The sequence below is a fragment of the Marmota monax genome, unplaced genomic scaffold, assembly GCF_021218885.2.
Source record: "Marmota monax isolate L192 unplaced genomic scaffold, Marmota_monax_Labrador192_F-V1.1 WCK01_AAM20220418_F8-fsc00010, whole genome shotgun sequence".
In the NCBI taxonomy this organism is placed as follows: Eukaryota; Metazoa; Chordata; class Mammalia; order Rodentia; family Sciuridae; genus Marmota; species Marmota monax.
Window position 1 is genome coordinate 2,002,241 of NW_026692321.1, and position 20,519 is coordinate 2,022,759.

General features: G+C 47.9%; 1 long non-coding RNA gene across 2 annotated transcripts in view; it reads left to right on the forward strand.

The window, feature by feature from the left end:
* LOC124090554 (uncharacterized) overlaps positions 1 to 20,519 on the forward strand; it is a 123,817-nt gene that overhangs the window by 97,702 nt on the left and 5,596 nt on the right. The window contains exons 5-7 of one of the 2 annotated variants that reach the window (XR_009226513.1): positions 5,857 to 5,995; positions 6,389 to 6,573; positions 8,436 to 8,580. This is a non-coding gene — a long non-coding RNA (uncharacterized LOC124090554). The remainder of the gene's footprint in view (positions 1 to 5,856; positions 5,996 to 6,388; positions 6,574 to 8,435; positions 8,581 to 20,519) is intronic. The other variant, XR_009226514.1, reaches the window with a different exon arrangement.

Consider the following 20,519-nt stretch of genomic DNA (forward strand, 5'->3'; position numbering starts at 1 on the left):
TTGCAAAATTAAAAAATATTCCAATTGGGTGAGATTAATAAAGGAGGCTTCTTTGAGGACCGGGTAGCCAAATAAGCCTGCTACAATACAACTAACTGAATACTGTGTTTTGTGCTTTTTGAAGATCAGCAATTTTATTAAATAATATTGGGATACAATTTTTCATGTCTTAACAAACTGGCATAAAATTATTAAAAGAATAATGTTTGTATAACAGTTTCCAATTTATAATCTCTTCCAAATAATTATTTCAAATAATTCACATAATTCAGTTGAGCTTCTTCTTTCTTTTTCATAGGCAGACACTGAGGCTCAGGGAAGCTGTGACTTCTCAAGGTCACTCAGTAAACACCACCAGCAGAGACTGACTTCAGGTCTCCTCTCTTCTGGTTCTGTGGGGGTTCTGGAGCCTCACATTCCCCAGCTATCCGGGACACACATTTGTTTGAGAACAGTAGACTGAACACTTAGAATAAATATTCTCTTAGGATGATGCTACAGAAAGTCAAAGGTGTACATGCAGGTAGCAATGAAGATTTTTCAAAGCATCAGTTAAAAAAAAATAACAGCATATAAGGACATTAAACACTGCGTTTCTTGAGCCAAATTCTCAGAAGTCAGGAGAGATCAGTTTCTTGCGTAAGACGGGGTGCTGAAGAGGAACTAAACACTGACCTTTGTTAACCAAAGATATGGCTCTTACATGCAAATCAAATAACAGAAACTTAGTAAGTTCGGGTTCCCAAAAAGCACAGGACGAATCAAATTTGCATTAAGATATGGCCGATCTTTGACCCTTTTACAGACCAAAAGCCCTTTGAAATCCAGGCTGTTGGCCACAGATTAATGAGCTGTGGGCGGGCCTGTGAGCTTCCAGACGATGCTCCCGGAATTCATTCTGTCCTTACAGCAGCGAAGCAGTTAAGTTCAGTCATCTCCTAGGGAACCAGCACTGACAGTCCACATAAGAGTCCTGGGGACATCACCAATCTGCTGTCTAATAAGTAAATTGTGATGGCTACTGATGTTTCCTTTTTTTAAGTCAATTTTTTGCTACTATATTCAAATTTAATGCCAAGTAGCATTAAAGGGATGGTCTCTACACTGGAGAGAATTGATGCTTAAAAATGCATTTGTAAAAATGCTCCAGCAGCATATAGATATGAACAATAAATTTGATTCAAATATTTTTATATTTTTATGTGGGAAAAAAAAAAAAGGAAAACAACCCAGAGATGTCTGCCTTCTGAAAGCAATTCACAAAGCTGTATCCCCTCTTCTTCACTAACAAGAAAACTTTAATTTCTGAAAATTATGTGTGACTTTATTTTAAGGTATTGGATATTTTGTGATATATTTGCCAGCTTTTTTTTCCCTCCTTCATGAATTGGAACCTTTATTTTTAAAATAGACCAAAGTGTGATTGCATGTATATACCTTTCACAGACACACACAGATTCATTCAAAGTTGCTTAAGCTTTCTCCTTCTCTTTAAAAACGCTTCCCTGCGTGTTGTGATATTGACAAGTGGTAATGCAAAAGCAAGTCCATCTGAGCTTAATGAGGAACCCATCTGCAGGCTGAGATTTAGAGAGGGTGAAAGTAAATCCACCCGAAGCTGTTCAGGTTGGGGGATCTGATTTATCAAGCTGCATAGCGAAGACCGATCTACACACACACACACACACACACACACCCCACACATACAGCAGGGCGGCTGTTTTGCATTCTTGTGCTCCAGGATTGACTTTCTCCAGAATTCAGTTCTTTTCTCCAACCCAGCACATACTAGTCCAGGAGACTGATGTATGTCAGTTTCTTGACTGCCTGACTTTTGCTCCCAATATACCTGAGAATTACTTAAATATAAAAACAAACACACGCAATAATTACTTCACAAGTAAAGTAGGAAGCATATGTACGGGTCTATGGGTCTATATGTGGGTATGAAATTCAGTGGCCATGGCGCCTTGAAGGACACCACAAACTCATGGCAGCAGAAGCCATGGAGGGGTGAGAGGGGTGCTTGCAGGAAAGCTCTGGGAAAATGGCCCTGTTCTTAGTAATGGTGGACACAGGAGGCGTTGTTAATTCACATCTTTAATTCCAAGATCAGTGCCTGATTTACACCCTGCAGCACGCTGGATATTTTGCATCCGCTATTTTACAACGTTGCTGAGGTATCCCTTTGTTATTGTAGATAGTGGAAAATCAAAGGCTCCCTTCTTCCCCACCCCCTGGTATTCTGCCATTCTTTCTCTGCTTGAGATTAGAAAAATCAACACCATGATTTCTAAATCTAATGAAGAGACATCTCCAAGGAATGCACATGATTTTTTTTTTGTACCAAATATATAGTCTAGTAGTAAATTCTGAGATGTTCCCTACATCAATGGTGCATAACCCTCTGCTTTTCTTAATAGGATTTATGCTTGTTGGCTTTCTATATGCCCTGCCATGGTAGATAAAGGGACAGGCCGAGTTCCCCTGGTAACCAGAGCCACTCCATTTCCACTGTTGGCAAATTCCTCCTAAGCATAAAATAGGCATTGCGAGGGAGAATATGTCAGCTTATACATAAACATGACAGACTCATATCTGGAAGAAGGAGGTCTCCAGCATCAGATTGAATTTAGATTTTCTGATTGTTTAGCCAGATACTTCTATTAAATCTCCAATGGAAACATCTGCAAGTGGAACACAAGAAAATCGTAATTCTTTCCAGATTCCACCCCTTTTCTAGTCAAATGTCACCCAGGCTCCATCGAGGACTGGGGAAGTAGAATTCTTTATGCATCTGCTCAGATTGAAAAAGGTTATTTCACTGTCTTCAAGATGGCTCTTGAGCTGCGGGCAGAGCCAGGGGCTGTGCCCTGAATGAAGAGTTGCTAGGAGATAAGCCCCCGCTTCAGACGGCGTTGGCTGGAGTTATCTCTAATTGACAGCTCCTTACCCTAAGGGTCTAATTCTAACCTTGAGACCAGGGCTATAATGAGAGGGCAGCTTTCCCTCACCCCTGTTGCTGGCTAAGGCAGGGAGATTACTGGCGGCTGTTTTTCTGGGGTTTTGTTATGCTTCTTTGGGAGGAGGGACTGGGAGACGCAGGGGCTGCTGTCTGCAGCTCTAGCTTTTGCAGAGCCCCTGTTTGATTCATGCCACCTGAATAAACTTGCTCCCTCAGTTAAGATGGCCTCGCTTTGAAATAATAAGGGTATGTAAGGAGGAGAAGCCGCCACTGGACTTTGAAATGATTTGGAATTCCAGCAGGAAGGTGGAGTTCTTAAACAAAAAGAAAAAAAAAAAAAAGGTGGGGGAGAGGTGGGATGGGGGAGGGGAGAGAGGAAGGGAGAAGAAAGCAGAGCACAGGGCTGCCCCTCCCCCACCATCACCCTGGCTTTCAGGGAAGCGGGGGCTGCCTATGAGATGTTATTTAGGACGTGAAGTCAAACAATAAAGCAACAAGCCGCCAAAGGAAGGGATTAGCAGGCGGGAAATGGAGGTATTTTCCTGTGCCCGGCCCCGCAAGTGTGTCAATTCATTTTTCTGAATTGCACAACGCAGACCAGTGCAATTCATATAAGGCCGGAAGCCAGTGCACCCGTGGGCTGGGGGATGCTTTCTTCCGTGAGGCTGTGTGGACCCAGGCAGGGAGAGGAGGACAGACCCTTGAGCCCTGCGCCGCCTGACCTAGGGCTTGGCCGTCCAAGGCGACCTTCAGCCACGTCTCTCCTAGGACCTGGCCAGCACTCTGCAACATCAATATTTGGGTTCTGGGTGTTGTAATTTCGCCCACAGCAAATCCTGACCCCAGCATTTCCTCCTATAGGGAAAGTGTTATTTGGGGATATTTTTCTGCCTGATGAACATACTTCACACCAGCAAGGTACAGTTTTATTAGGGAATATAATGACAGGAACAAGGAAATATTTGTTTCTCCCGTGGGTAAATCATTGAGGTCCACTGTGGATTTGAGTAGGGTCTGGAAGAAATACCTGCCCGACCAAAACGCGGGGAGCGGGGGCTGCACTCCCTGTGAGTGCCCAGGGTGGAAGCAGAAGTCCAAGATCAAATCATACTGTTCAGCAGACTTTTTGCCATTTTCTCTGTATTTTCTAAATATTTTGATTGGAATTCCTATAAAGCGGGGCTATTTTTCTATAAACGGAGATATTACTTTAAAATGCTACTTCTGGGGGTGCAAGACACACACAAACACCTTCATAGAGCTTTAATTTTATGTATATTTTCAATTTAGAAAAGAAAGAGGAAATAACCAAGAAAAAAAATTTTGAATGTCACAAGCCCAATAATACTTTCTTTTAAGTATTGTTTTTTTGTTTGTTTGTTTAGTTTTGGATTTTATTTGGACATAATTTCAGTTTATAGAAGAGGTGCAACAAATGCCCAGACCCCCCTGTGTGTCCTCAGGCCTTGGCTGCCTACCCGTCTCCCCCATCCCTCTGTGTGCTCCCCGTCCAGGCTTTCTGGAACAACTAGTCACATGCTGAAGACAACCCCCTAGTTCTCTTTTCCTGAGAATAAGAGCATTCTCTTTCATATTCATTCTCTAATCATCCAAATCAGGAAACTGAACATCAGTGCAAAATTGCTCTCTTAATTCACAATCCATAATCAAATCTTCTTCCTTGTCCCATTAGCACCCTTGATGGGGAAGTTCTGCAGGCGCAGGGTGAGCGCCACCAGAGTACACTGCATGTAGGTAGCTAGAGGAGGTGTGGAGTTGCTTCACCAAGAGAGCTGTAGAAAGCTGATAGCACAGTACTGCGAGACGCTATCAGTCTTTGTTATTTTAGTATCAAACTTTAGAGAAAGGAAGTGCTCCTTGAAGAGGCAGGGCAGTGGGCCTAGAATGTTCTGTGGTGTGTGACAAATCGTGTCCTCTTCTAAAGAAAAATGGGCCCTCTATTTCATATATCACCTAAAGCAAAACTAATAGTGCCAACATTGAATAAATATTTTGTAAAAATATATGGATTGTACGAACAAGAGCAATGCCATTGATTGTGAAATACATGCAGAAGTCTCCTCGAGAGGCCAGGTCTAGCCCATCATTGGAGAGGGCTGGGAGAGGAAGTAGACTGAATGAGAGGGGCAACAGCCGAACCAGGAGAGTGCTCCTCTGTCAGCCCAGCATGCAAAGAAGAAAGTGAGGCGGAGGAAAATGAGCAGCGCTCACTTCTCAAATTTACATTTCTGTATAATTTTTACCATTATGGATACTACTATATAAGGAAGGATCCTTCTGTGATAATAACCATTCTCCTGTTCCTCAGTCCTGTGGTCCCATGTGGGGTCCTGGAAGTGCCCATGGCCCAGGGAGGGATGCTGACCCTCCTGCCCTCCACAGGGTCCTGGCTTGTGCACCAGGTGATGGCTGAGCTTCCTCTCTTCACCTCACTGCACACGTAGTCTCGATTTATTTGAATTTCTAGTTTTCTCCAAATTCTACATAAATAAATTCAACTGAAAAGCCATCACTAAGGAGCATAACTCTGCCCAGGGATTTTCACAGATATAGGATAGGGTGGTGGGTGTTTCTTGCAGGGCAAGCCTGGACTTGCAGGCCTGTGCACTCCCAGCTCCCTTCCATCCGGTCAGACCAGCGTCCCCCTCGGTGTTGGCCCTCACAAGCACCCACAGACTCTTTTATTTCATCTATGCATTCGCCAGCCCACAAAATTTCTATAGTTAAAAACAACATCCATATTTTCTCATAGACAATGATTCACTTAAAACTGATTTTAAAAACATTTTTGTTTTAAATAAAAATGAAATTTACTTGAAAAGAATTTAAATTTCTTCTGATAATCACGTTGCGTTCCTGTTTCAAAGTAGATATCTGATGCCGGTTCCAGACTGTCAGATGAGCTGGGAGAGGTGCAGGGTTCTGTTCTGAAGGTGGCCTCTTCTGGACAAGTCCCTGGGGATCTCAGGAGGACAGATCCTGAATTGTCTGTGAGCAGCTGCTTAGTAGGTAGGGGCTGGTTTAGATTCAATTGCACAGTGCTTTTAGGAGCAGTTGCTGACCCCTGACCTTTCCCGCAGACAGGCTGATGGGATTAGGGGCACTGGTGTTCAGTTCACTCTGGCTGCAATAAACCAGCAAGAGATAACATACTTTTTAATTATCCAAACATGTTTGCATGCTGGACCCAGTCCCCACATGAGACAGAGTGCTCGGAAATCACACTGAGTTAGAGATAACTGTTGTTCAATAATTTTCCTTTTTTAAGAGAGTGTAAACAGATATGAGTCAGGTTACATGCCCTTCACATTCAACTTAGTTATCTGTCACCTGGCTCTCACCTCCCCCTAGGGTTTCTGCACTCACGCATAACTGACAGATTATCCTCTCTCGTTCTCACAGGTTTTCAGTCCTACGGAGCACATTCATTCTTTCCCCCTCTACTGAGAAGGGAAAGGATCCTCAGCTTACAGGAAACAGAGACTAGCAAAATTAGTCGGCAGTGACAAAGGACTGGCAGAAAATGCAGAAGTTCCAAACAGAGACCTATTCTATGGAAAAGGCCCAGAGAAATTTCGCCTCACCAGGTAGGCTGGTGGCTTTAGGAGAAAAGCAGACCTGGCCCCCATGGGGGCCAGCCAGGCTTTATCTTCTCAGGAGGGTCCTGGTTAGTACCAGAATAGCAGGGCAGATATTGTGCTGGTGGCTCTGGGTGGGGGAATGGAGGTCCCCTTTCATGGAAGTCATCCTCGGCCTGGCTGTTGTGAAGAACACACGCAAAAGTGGCTTCCTCTCCCTCACACCTTCCACCCACCACGCTTCACGTGCACATGTATGCACACTGACAGATGTGATCACCTCGCACACAGCCATCATGCCCTGTGTGCCCCTCTATGGGGAGGAGGGATTGGGATGGGCTTAGAAGCCCATTCTTCTAACCCATTGAGGAGGATGGGTAAAGGAACTCAGGACATGGGTACAAAGAGCACTCCCTATTATTTGTCCCTTTGTGATTTCTTTTTATTTGGGCTTTTTGCCACTAGAATAGCCAGGCTGGGGGAACAGAGGAACGGTGCACTCTGAGGCTAACCAGGGAGCTGAATGCCTGGTACCCCTGGAGTTCTGGCTTCTCCTTTATTTTAGAGCAGCCTCTCCCCTTGGAAATTCTCCCATTAGTGTTGTTTTGAGGCAAAGGCATTTTGTCCCCTGCTGAACAGCAAATGTGCTGCTTAATCCTTTAGCACCTCTGCTCAAAATAAATAGTGCTCAAAAATGAGTGTTGCTCAGGGGCCATTTTTGAAATCTTAAGCCAAAAAGTGACTAATTTGGAATTTCCTGTTTAGTATCAGAATAGCAGGGCAGATACTGGGCTGGTGGCTCTGGGTAGGGGGATGGAGGTCCTGTTTCATTCCATCAAAGCTAGAAGTCACCCTCAGCCTGCCTGTTGTGAAGAACACACACAAAAGCTGGGTGGGATTCCTGCTGGTTTTCTGGGTAGATGCTTTCATTAGGCAGAGGGAGAAGCAAAAGCCCTTTCCTGTGTTTGGCCAGGAGCTGGAGACATGCAGTAACCTTGACCTTGGGGATCTCAGAAGACACCCAGCTCCCCAGCAGACCACCGTGGGCTGTGTGCTATGCACTGTGACCACAAACTGCAGTGGGGTCCCAGATGAGGAGTCCGTTCTGCTGTACATTAGGGATGATGTCACAGAGCTACCCTCTCACTACCACTTGAACAGCATGTGGCCTTTGCCCAGCAGTTCAGTGAGAATTGTCCCTCCAAGCAACCAGAATAGCCTCTCAGTGGTGGTGGGCAGTTCTACACGGTGTCCCTGGCATGCTGGCAGGCCCGTGCTAACAGGAAGAGGTGAAGGGCTCTGGGATGCACAAGGGCCAGCAGACAGCTCAGTTGACCTGCTGAGGTGGCCAAAGGCCACTCTTTTCAGATGGTGTGCTAGGCACTGCTATAGACCACACCTCTGTTATGTTCTCCGACACAGAAGCGAGCAGACCAGTCTTCCCCAGTTCAGAGTAAATAATTCAAGAACTTCAGCGTGCTGCGAGCAGTGCACAAGATGAGCCATGTTGCCGCCCTCGGCCACGCTGTGCCACAGGACTGGGAGGCTGCCTGGGGCAGGGCTCTCGGGAAGCTGCTCTGAGGACCTGGTTTTTGAGCGACAGCTCCTTGGTCATCAGCTGGCCTGGGAGTCTGGTGCTCTCAGTAAAGGAAAGTCCAGACTGAAGCTCTAACTGCCAGGGAGGGGACTAGTGAGCAGCAGGCACCCTCTGACGGCCTGCTCAGGAGAGGAAGGGCTCAGGGTCCCTTCTGTCCTATTCCTGCCCAAAAGGACGCCCCGCAGCATCCTGAGGAAGTCCAGACCAAGGCAAGCTGAGCTGAGGCCTACAGAGCAACGGGCCCATGGTCTCCTGTCTCCTGGTTGTGTGACAGGACGGTGCCGTGACTTCCTGACTTCATCCTCCTGCAGGACGATGAGAAACAGCTGGTCTGGAAACCCACAGAGTCTCACTGGAGTTTCAGGATGAAACATTTCTCGAGTGCAGCTACTCTTAAAAGGTTCAGAGAAGCCATATAGGTGGGTGTGTGCGTATGCAAGAGGGAGAGAGAGGGGAGGAGAGAGAACGAGAGAAGGATGAAGCAAAAGAGCAAAGGGGGCCAAGGCTGACTTTTGAACAATCTGGGTGAGCAGCATCAGGAATTTTCTGTGCTATTCTTTAAACTGTTTTAAATCTGAAATATGTCAACATTAAAAAAAAAAAAGACTAGAATTTGAGATGTGACAGGCACTGATGAGACCCGAAGAAGGGGTTGATTGGAAGCCTGGGGAAGTGTGTGGGTCAGAGAAGGATGAGCCTCTGGAGTGGCGGGGACTGGGCGGGGGAAGAACAGGTCAAGCTCAAGAGAGCGAACACAGAGGTGGCCTGGGGCGCAGTCCAGCGCCAGCTCAGGTGAGTTTTCGGTTCTGAGGCTGCGCGGCCTCCTTTACTGAGTCCTGGCCCTCCGCCTCCCTGGGCCTGCAGAGCATGAGGGGGCCGCGGGACTCCAGGAAGCCAGGGTGCTCCTCCACCCCCTGAGCCCCTGTCCACGGCAAGCCCCACCAGGCTTCCCACGTCACCCGTCCCTTGCCCTCTTCCCCCTGTGCCTGCAGCTGTGTCCAGTTCGGTTTTCTACCTAGAAGCTGCCCCATCCCTGACCACAGCCATGTGCCACTGTGCCGGAACCACCGTGTGCCGTCTCAATGGCCCTGGCTGCCACCCAGGACCTCCGAGCTAGGCGTCTGCCCTGCCACCCACACGGAAGTTGTTGGGACGCACGCGGTGAAGTCAGGGCCCTGCCAGGACGGCTAGCTGTGGCTCAGGAGGAGTTTGCCACTCCCTGGAGGACCGAGCGGCATCGGTGGCCACGTGGCCGCTCATCTCTCAAGGGCCGGCGGACGATCCATATTTCTTTGTCTAGCAGTGCATCGCTTCACAGTGCAGGTTGAGACAGTTCTGGCAACAGCTTGAGGTTCCATCTGGCTAATGGAGAACTCGCTCTCTGGGTACATATTGGTGCCTCACCCCAGTCTTCTTGGGATGACAGCTGGGGCACTTTGCTGTGCTCAGCCTGCTGAGCAGTGTGCAATCTGATTCATCCTCTCCGACCTGAGAAAGCTGAATTCCCCATTGAGCGCGACTGTGAAATGCCCCATTGTGAAGGCAGCCGCATCCACCAACAATGAATGGTCGCCAATTTGGGGCTATTTAAATTGAAAGTCAAAGGTCTGCTGTATCTTTCCCATCGAAGATTAAATCCCTCATTCCAGGAAAAGGGAGAGTGAAGCTCCTATTATCAGGAAACTATAGGAGGAACCATAAACCAGTGACTCCGGTGCTCTTTTCCAATTAGGCTTATGTAACTTACAGCAAGAAACACTTAGCTGATGGCTTAAATAGTTTTATTTCCCCTTGATTATATACAGAAGAAATCCACTTGTGCTGATTCAACCAGGTCCAATGGCTTGGGCTGGGCCAGTTTATTAATCTCTGCACTGAGTCCCTCCAATTTCCTGACACTTATAAAATCCAATCCTAGGTTTTCATCTGGAAGACTAGACCTGCCATCCACAGATGCCGTGCTCCCTGTGGGATCTCTGCACTGCTCTCACCTAGCCCCTGGGGCAACTCCCCGCCTCTGTAATTTTTACTTATTTATGTTTGTGTTCCCCAAACCTTTCCAGGTATGAGGCCCCAGTGGCATCCCCAGGGCTTTCTAATCAGTGTATTGGACATGGTTATCACATTGAAAATAGATCAGCATTCAAATCCTGGTACTTGCTCTTTGCTAGCTAAATATATCAAAGATTTACTTCAACCTCTCTGATCCTCAGTTTTATTTCCTGTAGAAATGAGATACCCATCTCACAAGGCACTTTCTATTATTGGAGCAAACATCCAGTTAACCCCTGTGTGCAGAGTCCCAGCACAGGACGCAGCTCAGACAAGCTGGCTCCAGGCTCGCCCCACCACCTTGAGCCCCCTCAAGGACCCTCTACACGGCCTCTTCCATTACCTAGACCCGTAGGTCGGCCCTGCCCTGGGTCAAACCCAGAACCCAGCTCCACTCGGCACTGTTGTCCCAGTTGTTCTGTGGGAATCTCCTTCTGGGCCACTGGGGCGGGGCGGGCCCTTGTTCTTTCCTCTGCTGTTCCAACATGATTTTATTTAAAAAACCCAAACTGACGTCCGGTCCCGTAGTCAGTGTTTGAAATGTGTCTCTGTGAGGCTGTGAATTAGATAATTTGTCTTACTGATAGAAAGAGGCACACTCCTCTCAATTTCTGTTAAATATGTAAATGAGCCAATTTGCAGTAGATAATAGGGTGCCCCCCACCCAGCAGGTCTTTAATAAGCAGGCCTGACAGCAGCAGGGACTGTTCCCAAAATTCTTGGGTTTCAATGCAAAGGACAAACAGAAAGAGTTCCCCTGGCTTATTTGTCTCCTCTTCCTTCTCCTTTCTTTTCTATTATCATCCATGACAATGCTTAGGCTCTCCACTGGAAGAAGTATTGCTGTTTTTACACCTCCCACCACCCACAACAACCTAGATTATTTTGCACATATTTTTGGTCCTAAAAACACGGAAGCCAAAGTCTCAATACTATCTTCTTCTGTATTCCTTTATGTACTTCCATGTGTTTGTTTACAACACGTGGTTTTGATATGTGTGCACAGTCAGATTAATACGACATGGTGCCAGAGTGCACAGTACCATCACTAGCTGTCTCTCGTGGATCTTAGACCCAGGGCCACACCATTTACTCAGGCTGTACCTGAGCTCTAGACTCACTCATTCAGCAGGTCTGCAACCAGCCCTTTGACCACACCTACTGTTTCCTCCCCTACCCCCAGCCCTGGTAATCACCATTCTTTCTGTTTCTACATATTTAACTTATATTCCCCATAAAAGTGACACCCAGTATTTTTCTTTCAAGGTCTGGCTCATTTCACTTAATATGCCATCTTCTAGATTCATCCGCGTTGTTGCAAATGGCAGGATTTTCATGTTTTTTTAAGGTTGAATGATATTCCTCTGTGTGTGTGTGTGTGTGTGTGTGTGCGCGCGCGCGCGCGCGCGCGCGTGCGCCATGATCTTGTCATCCATTTTCCTTCGACAGACGATTGGGTTGTTTTCATATCTTGGCTGTTATGAATTGTGCCGCAATATTTAATTTACACTTATTGAAGCTCCCATTTCCCTTTTCCTTCCTTGACCCCTTTTCATAATGGTATGTTCCTTTCACATCCTGCCACCCTATTGAACCTGCACAAACACTGGATACTGGTTTGCCACTGCCCACTTCTTTCCACATGTTCAGTTATACTGCATGAGTACTTGTTTACAGTAATTAATTCATTGGGCCTATAATAAGCACTTACTGAATACTGGAGTTATGCTAAATGCTGAGATGTCCAGTGTGTGCATCCACATGAAGCTCTTGGGAAATCAGACATGACGGTCAGTCCTGAGTAAAGGAGATGCGAAGGACAGAGACGGGGTGTGCAGTCCAAGGAGAAGTGGCCCTACTGGCATTTTTTGTTTATCTTTAAGAGATTTCTAAAGAATATAAACCATGGCCAACATTACATACAAAAATATATTGTGAACATTTGTGTAAATAGTAACTGCATTTTTTCTCTTCCTCTAGTGAACTTTACTGAGGAATAATTTACCTGTCACGGAATTTGCAATTTTCCCTTTGCACAGTTTGTGAGACTTGACACGGGTAGACATCTCCTCTTTTTTGATCAGTCCCTTCTGTTCCTCATTGATGTCGTCTTTGCCTGCCTGAGGATTGTAGGAACTTTCCTTGTGTTTTCTTCAGGAAGCTTCAGAGTATAAATTGTCACATTTGCATCCGTGAGCCATTTGGAACTGCCGTAAGGGCAGAGGTGATTTTTTCCACCTGTTCCAGGAACATGTGTTGACAAAATTATTCTTTCCCTCATTAAATCACTTTGGCAATTGCCCAGAAACACTAATTTTAATATCAAATAAGAAAATACCGTTTCTAAATGTTGCTATCGGAACAAGATAAATTCAATAATGTTTTAAGTCACTTTCAATTTTATTATTCATAATTACACATATTGCAAATTTAGTTTGCATACAAGTGTGAAACTCCAGTCAATCTATAATGTTTTATCCACTTATTTATTCCATTAGCATTTGCCATACTTCACGGGTTCAAAACTAATAGAACAGGACACTTCTCTTGGTTATTGAAAATGTTGACGGGCGCCTCGGTCTTGCCAGGCAGGCAGGCCGGCAGGCACAAGGCTTGGCATGTAGAGCTGTTCCCAGGATGTTGCAGGTCCGGGAAGACACCCAGGAGCCTGGCACAGCAAGGACAGGAGCCACAGGCCTGGGCCAGAAGCCGGGGGGTCACACTCAGGGCTGTGTGGGTGCCCCTGCGTGCGGGCCTGCTGCTTTGATGACCGGAGGGCCTGGGGTCCTGGCTGGGCTCCTGAACACTGCAATGGGAGGTGGTAGGTGCCTGAGTGTGCCCCAGTGTGCCCTGGGCCTGCTGGGTACTGTGCCAGAAAGCATGCCCTGAGTTCAGGGGCTTGTTTGTTTCTATGTGGGGTGAGGGGTCTGACAGAGCTGTGAAGTGGAAAGAGAAGGGACCATAGGCAGTCCTGCCCCATCGTGTCCAGTCTGTGTCGCTGCCCTCAGGAAGCAGCCTGCAGGAGGGGGCTCCTCCCTCCCGCTAGCCCAGCAGGCCAGGGTAGGCAGCACAGGGGTTCCTCAAATACTGTGCCAGGGACCCGGCCAGTTAGGCAAACGGAATCTTGACCAGGAGAGGGCACTGGGCACGGCGTGGTCAACCCTGGGGTCCAGGTACATAGAGATGCGCCTGACAGATGCCGGCAGAGAGCAGCAGAGGGAAGAGCGAGAGGAGGTGATGGGGAGGAGCTGACTCGTGCTGGCGTGGGAGCCCCTTGGACCCCATGGAGACTCCAGCAAGGGCCTCTGAGAGCGTCCTTCCTGTCTCTAAAACATAACCCGTGTCTGTCTGACTCTGGCGTCCTGGATTCTAACTACCTTCCCCCACTTTCCCCAGGTCCCCCCATGTCCGCACTTGAAGTCCTCTTGGTTCCTTCAGGGATGGGCCACTGGTGTGGACCCTGTGAAGCCTTTGTGATGGCATTGCGTGTTCAGGTTGGGCAGTGGCCGGAAACGGACCGGCCCACTGGACAGTGTGAGATGGGCTCAGGAGGTGCAGTTGCCAGCCAGGCCCACAGGAACCTGACCCGGAGAGAAGCAAGGGCAGCTCTGGAGGCCCGGAGCCCGAGGATGTAGTACCAGTTCAACTGCGGATGCGCAAGTGCTGACGGCGGGCACTGCCCAGTCCCAAACCGTCACCATCTAACACTCAGGGGCCCTGGCAACCCCTTCTTGAATGAGCCGGTGAGCTGGGTGCAGGGTTGGGGCTTTGCTCCTGGGATGCTCAGAGGTGCACAGCGGAGCATTTGGGGAACACCAGGGGATGGCGCATCTTCACAGAGGCCAGTCAGGATGACCCAGTGGACAAAGCGCAGTAGTCACTCCCTGGGCTCCTCAGACACAGGGAATGTCCGCTGCCACTTTCCAGAGGAAGTGCTAAGAGACCAAAGGACGTCTGATTCCCCACGTGGAGGCCGGGGCCCTGCCTCTCGTCCCCACCCTGTGGTGTCCAGGCCACCAGCGAGCCCTGGGTCTTCCACTCTGTGCTTCTCTCCATGGTCAAGCATCTGCCAACTCTTTCCCCACAGGATTGGCACAGCCCTCGGTCTTCAGCCCAAATGTGAATGTGTCTCCACTGTGCTCCTAAGAACAGAGGGGACGCTGCTCTTTCCCCATGTCTGACTTTGACTTCCTCCAGCAGGCACCGCGGGGAGACCCCTCCTGGCAGCTGGCTCGGAGCTGGGGAGGCGGGGGCGGTGGGATGAAGGAGACGTGGACGGCAGCTGGGACTCCCCACCCGACAGGTGCTGTGTGGCCTTCCCCCTCACCACGTCCTCCCTCCTGACGGGCACCAGGATCACAGGAGAAGGAACCAGGGATTTAGTGCGGCTCCCCAGGGCATCCCCGCTTCTGCTTCTCCTATTTCAGGTTTTCCACCAGCAGGTCCAAAATAGCCCCGTGTCAAGTACAACCAGAGGTTTGATGTGGCACCATGTGGCTGCTGTGTTTGAGAGAGAGGGTGGGGCTGGGCTGTGACCAAAGAACTGAGCCAGAGAGAGCTCAGCCAACCCAGGGAAGGCCAGAGACCACTGCTGAGCACCTTCACGGTGTTGGTGTTGGAGAAGCTGAAAGCATTGGGAATCCAGGTCATACCAGTAGTCACATGATGATAACACATCATAAACAGACCACGTGCACAGAAGGCCTTTGAAGGACACTCCTACATAATTGACAATTCACACAGGCTTGTCTCTCTCTCTCTCTCTCTCTTAAATTATTGGATTTAATTCCTAGAGGAGCCTCAGCACAATAGGGTAGGCAGCTGTATGATTTTTTTCCTGATTCCTAACATGGCTACTTTTTGGACTGTGTGCCCCAAATCCAGATTCAGAACATCAGAGTCTCTCTGTAGCGTGCCTACAGAGAGCCAAAACTTGCAAGCAGTCAGTTCACACAGCTTGTGCTCTCCAAATCTGGGGAAATAATATGTTGGGCCCCCCCTGGAGGAGGTTGTCCTGGGAGATGGGTGCCTGCCTCCACAAGAGTGAGACCTGTCCACACTCAGACACTATTAATAGTGTTATTCTCTTAGAGATAAAAACAAATGGTTACCATATTCAAAGGTTTTTGTATTTGAATAAGAAAGACTTGTCACTTCCGATATCAGTTAGAAGCACACAAAATGTACATATCAGGCTCTGGAAGGAAATTAAATGGGGTCTCTGTGTGCACACATCATTTGAAGGCACCATGACTGCTCTCTGTCTGATCATGAGTTAGAGATGTAATTCAGCAAATCTCTTCTGCTCTCTTCCAAGAAATCTAATAAAACCAGTTCTAGGAAAAGCCTATACGGTTAGGGTCTACTAGAGAAGAATATATATTCAGAATTTTGCCTCCAGGTCCGAATAAATAGATTTCCTTATTATTGCTACAATCTGATCTCCAATGAATAAAGTGGGGATAAAATCATAAAAGTAAAAGACACAAAGTAGAAAATGGCAGAGCTGAAACACAAAATTTTTCAAAGAAATCATCCAGAGGATCTGCAATACCTTGGTGAACCTCGAATAATATAAAAATGCAGCAGGCTGTTTACATAGTGCACGACAGGCTCAGCTTCCCAGGGGAGGAAAGCTCATTCCCCCGGGTTGCCCCTGCCTTGCTGCATCTGTAGTGACATGAGTGGCCTCCAGATAGATCCAGCCGGGGAAGGCTTCCTGGAGGACTAAGGGGAATGAAATCGCTCTGTGCTGAGCTGTGGTTCCTTCCTGGTGAAGTTCACATTTAAAGTGTGTGCTGACCGGCGGGCAAGTAAAATGAGAGCTGAAACCAAGATGAAACAAGACCCTAAGCTCCCATTGGAACCCTTCAGTCCTCCACTGTCTGTGCACAAGGCCTGATTCGGAAACAGGATTGGAGTCTGTGCCTCCCATTTCTCCACAGCTGGGACTCAGGAGGTGTGCTCAAGGGAACTCAGACCCAGGACAGGGAGGGTCAGAGAAGACTTCACTCCACCCAGGAGGGAAATTACATTCAAATCCCTTTGTTTCTCTGGGGGGGGGGGTGCGGAAAGAGGTGGTGGGGTGGGTGGTGGTGGCAGGAAGTCTCAGGAGGCAGAATAGAAAGGTGACACTATGGCTCGAATGTGTCCCCCAAAGTCCAGGTGTGGTGGCAATCCGCAAAGTCACAGGTCCTCGGTGCTTGTGGGAGGGGGCTCTGGCAGTGATTATAATTAGATGGGGTCCTGAAGGGGCCTTGTGGTGGCACTCATGGCTTTGTAAGAGGAGGAAATTGGGCTGGTGGTATTGTTTAGCTCAGGGGTGGAGCACATGCCTAGCATCTGCTAGCTTCTGGGTCCAACCCCCAGTTCCACAAAGCAAATCGGAAAGTAAGGGGGAGGAAAGAGAATCAAGAGAGCATGCCTTCTGTGTCTTGTCTCGTGATGCCCTCTGCCCTGTCCCAGTGCCCTAAGAAGGCCTCACAGGATTCCACACAGATGTTGGCACCATGCGCTAGGGCTCCCTAGAACCATGAGCTGAGTAGACCTCTGCTCTTTACCAATGACCTTGATCAGGTATTCAGTGACAGCAACAGGAAGACAGACTAAGACAGCCCGAAGTTCACCGTGCAGAAGCGCCAGCATGGAACTCGGCAGGTTTGGGGACTCTCCGAGGCAGTGAAGAAGGGCACGTGAGGCCGTGCTGAGGAGCAGGGTGTGCACCCCGGAGCACTCAGCGGCCCTGGTTCTGAGGGGGCCGCCACAGAGGTGCTCCCACGACAAAGAGGCAATGGCGCCAGGCTCATGCGAACGGTCAGCAATGAAAGTAACCCCTGGCCCATCAGTCCGACTGAGTGGGGCTAGAAAAAGGACACACCCGGGCGAGCTCGCTCCTTGCAACGCTGTTCTAAGGCTCATGTCACCACATGGCCTCGCCACCTGTCCTTCAGAAAGCTCCACTTGCTCTCCGGCCGGCGCCCTCCTGATGGGCAAGCCCACCGCGGTGGCTTTCCTGGGACCTGCCCCTCCCCTGCTGTGGGCGTGTTGGCTCCCAACCTCCTCAGCTCTCCACCTTGTTGGTACTTAGGTGGACTCCAGCGGGCCTGGGCAGAGGGCAGACCCAGCCCATCCCAGTGCTCTGCGGGGAGTCATTGCAGGAGGCGTGGAGGGGAAACCAGGGCACCTGAGCTTTAAAGCTGTCACCACACTGGTGCAGCTGAGGCATGAAACAGAGGCCATGTCGGTCCAGGCCTGAGGCTTGGGGCCCAGGTGGAACCAATCAGAGGGCTTTGTAAGTCCTGCTGAGCAGCTGCCTCTTGTTTAGCCTGGTAACCCTCCTTCTGAGGGCTAGAAGTTCACTGTTGATAGGGGCTTAGGTGATGTATATTTCAATTGGGAAGTGATAAGAATAATTTAAAAAAATTATTTGTTTTTCCGTGCTCGGCTAACATGAGGAGTCCGAGTACAACTTTCCTGAACTTTAAGCCACTTCATGGTTTTATTCCTGAGGGACCAATTAATACCATGTGAAAAGAACACAGAAGCAATCGTGCATCCCTTTGGAAGCTACCAGTTCTTGGTGGAGAGCACAGCTCCATCATTGTGGCATCTCTGGGCTGTCCTGGATATGTGTTCTGTATAAAAGCAGAAGAACTAGGAAGAACCCTGCTAGCAGCATGAGGAATGCCGTGCGCTGCCGCGCGCCCCCCAACCAGGCAAACCCCAGGCTCTGGCTCACCCCATGGCTCAGGGTCCAGCGCTGCTGTACAGACCTCAGGGCCCTGGCTCCTTGCCGGCCCCATCACCTGGTGTATGATGGACTCGGTGGAGCCCTTCCACAGGTGCAGATGGCCACCCTAATTCTACTGTTCACGACCCCCTGAGAAGGTGGGGACTGGGTGATGGTGACCAGGAAAGGCCCTTTGTGGTTCCCCAGGGTGTCCTCGGGGAGTGCTGATGTGAGATCCAAGTCTTCCCATGTCTTGCTCACTCCCATGTGTACCTGCAAACATCTCTTTCTCTCATCTCCTGTCTGCAACCTCTGGTTTTTAACAAGGGGATGAATTGTTGTGTTTAACTTAAAAATCGGTTTTTGTGGGACTTGGTGTTCATATGGCAACGTAATTCTGAAACTCATTTACTATTTGTGATTGTTAATTCCATGTGCCAACTTGACTGGGCCATAGGTGGGCCAGTTATCTGTTAGGCATGTCTAGGAAGTGTTTCTGGAAGAGATTAACATACAATTCAGTAAACTGAGTGAAGAAGATCCCCCTCCCAGTGTGGAGGAGCAGCATCCAATCTGTAGAGGGCTTAGATAGAACAGAAAGACGGAGAAAAGCAGAGCTCTGTTTCCCTTCTTAACTGTTGTGATACTGGCTGCCTCTGCTGCTCCTGGTTCTTGTGCCTTCAGGTTGGGGCTTGAGTCGTGTCATTGGCCTGAGGCTCTCAGGTCTTGGACACACTCCTGGCTTCTCTGGGCCCCAGCCTCAGAGCCCGGGACTCCTCAGTCTCCATAACCCTGTGGGCCAGTTCCTCATAACATATCTCTTCACATACACACACACACACACACACGTGTAAATGCACGCACACGCACCAACTCACAGATGTTTATATTTAGACAGAGAAAGAGGATGCTTTTAATTCCTCCTCTGTAGAGTCCTAGCTAATACAATTGGAGTGGGTAGAAATAATTGGATTTCCAAATGGCAAGGCCTTGATCTCTATTTTCTCTTCATTCCCTTCCATTTCTGTTTATAAACTATTTCTCTCTTGAATTTATCTAGTTCTTGCTACATCTTGCTAAATTCAGCCTAAGAAACAACATCATCCAGATACTGACTCCTTCAAAAGCTTTCACTGGACCCAAAGGATCTGAAAAATAAAAAGGAAAATGAAATAAATGAAGGGAATATTTGGGGGGTTCCTAGATATTGAATCCAGGGGTGCTCAACCATTGGGCCATATTTCCAGCCCTTTTTATTTTTCTATTTAGAGACAGGGTCTTGCTAAGTTACTTACAGAGTCACTAAGTTGCTGAGACTGGCTTTGAACTCTCAATCCTCCTGCCTCAGCCTCCTGAGCCTCTGGGATTACAGGCATGTACCACTCACTGTACCTGGGTGAAGGAAGATACTTTTGCAAGTGATGAAAATATAATTCAAGAGTTATATGAAGAGTCCTGTAAACCAATAAGAAAAACACAAAATTCAACAGAAAAACAGGCAAATATAAACAGGTATTTTACAAAGAAAGAAACACAGATGGGAAATAAACATATATAGAAGAATTTAAAATCCTTAATAGTCAAGAAAATATAAGTCAAGGCCACATGAAAAAAATAACTTGATACTCATTCTGTTGGAATTTTTAAAAGGGTACAAAAATCTTCATATCAGGACTCTATAGATGCAAAAACTTAGAACAAATCTTTTAATTTTTTTAGTTTTTTTCATGGTACCAGAGATTGAACCCAAGGCCTTGTGTTAAGCAAACACTCAACCCTTGGCCTTGGAAATAATCTCAAAACACATCACAAGAAAACATGAGGAAACTATGACGGAGGTCACAACACCTAAAGACAGTTAACAGCAGTGACAGGTGGTGATGTGAACGAAACTCGGCCATAAACTTTGCAAAGTTAGAAACATGAAGGTAAACAACATTCAATCATAGCTATGTAATGAAGCTCTGTAGGAAGACCCCAAGAAAACTGTGAGTGTGGGCGCCCTGCGTGTCACCTCCTGTGAGGTCATCATGAAGGGACGGGAAAGACTGAACAGTGAACGCAGGTGCCTCCAAGCAGCTGCGCTCCATTGGTCCTGGCAGGTCTGTGCACCTTATCCAAAGGTCCTCGATGATACCTTGCTGAATTCGCGATGGTGGCCCATCTGTGCACTAGGGCATCTTCCATGAACCCTTGTGATTAATCTGTAATCTAATTACGTGCACGTGCCATTCAGAACCTGGGAAGAAGGAAAGACAGAAGAAGGAAAGGAGGAGGAGGGAGGGAGGAAAGGAGGAAGAGAAGAAAATTTTTAGTAAACCAAGCAGAAAGCTCCACTTCCCCAAAGTGGTGAAATCAGTCTGGTCTCAGACTTCTCAGCAGCCACCGTCAATGCCAACAATTTGGCAATGGAGTAATTTCTACTAATTTCTTAGGGGAAGAAAAAGTGAGCCAAGAATATTACATGCCCAATCAAAAAAAAAAAATTTAAACTATAAAAAAGAATCAGCAAGACATCCTCTAACATGAAAGATCCCAAGGAATGTGAGCCCCATATGTTCCTTTTGGAAAAATTCT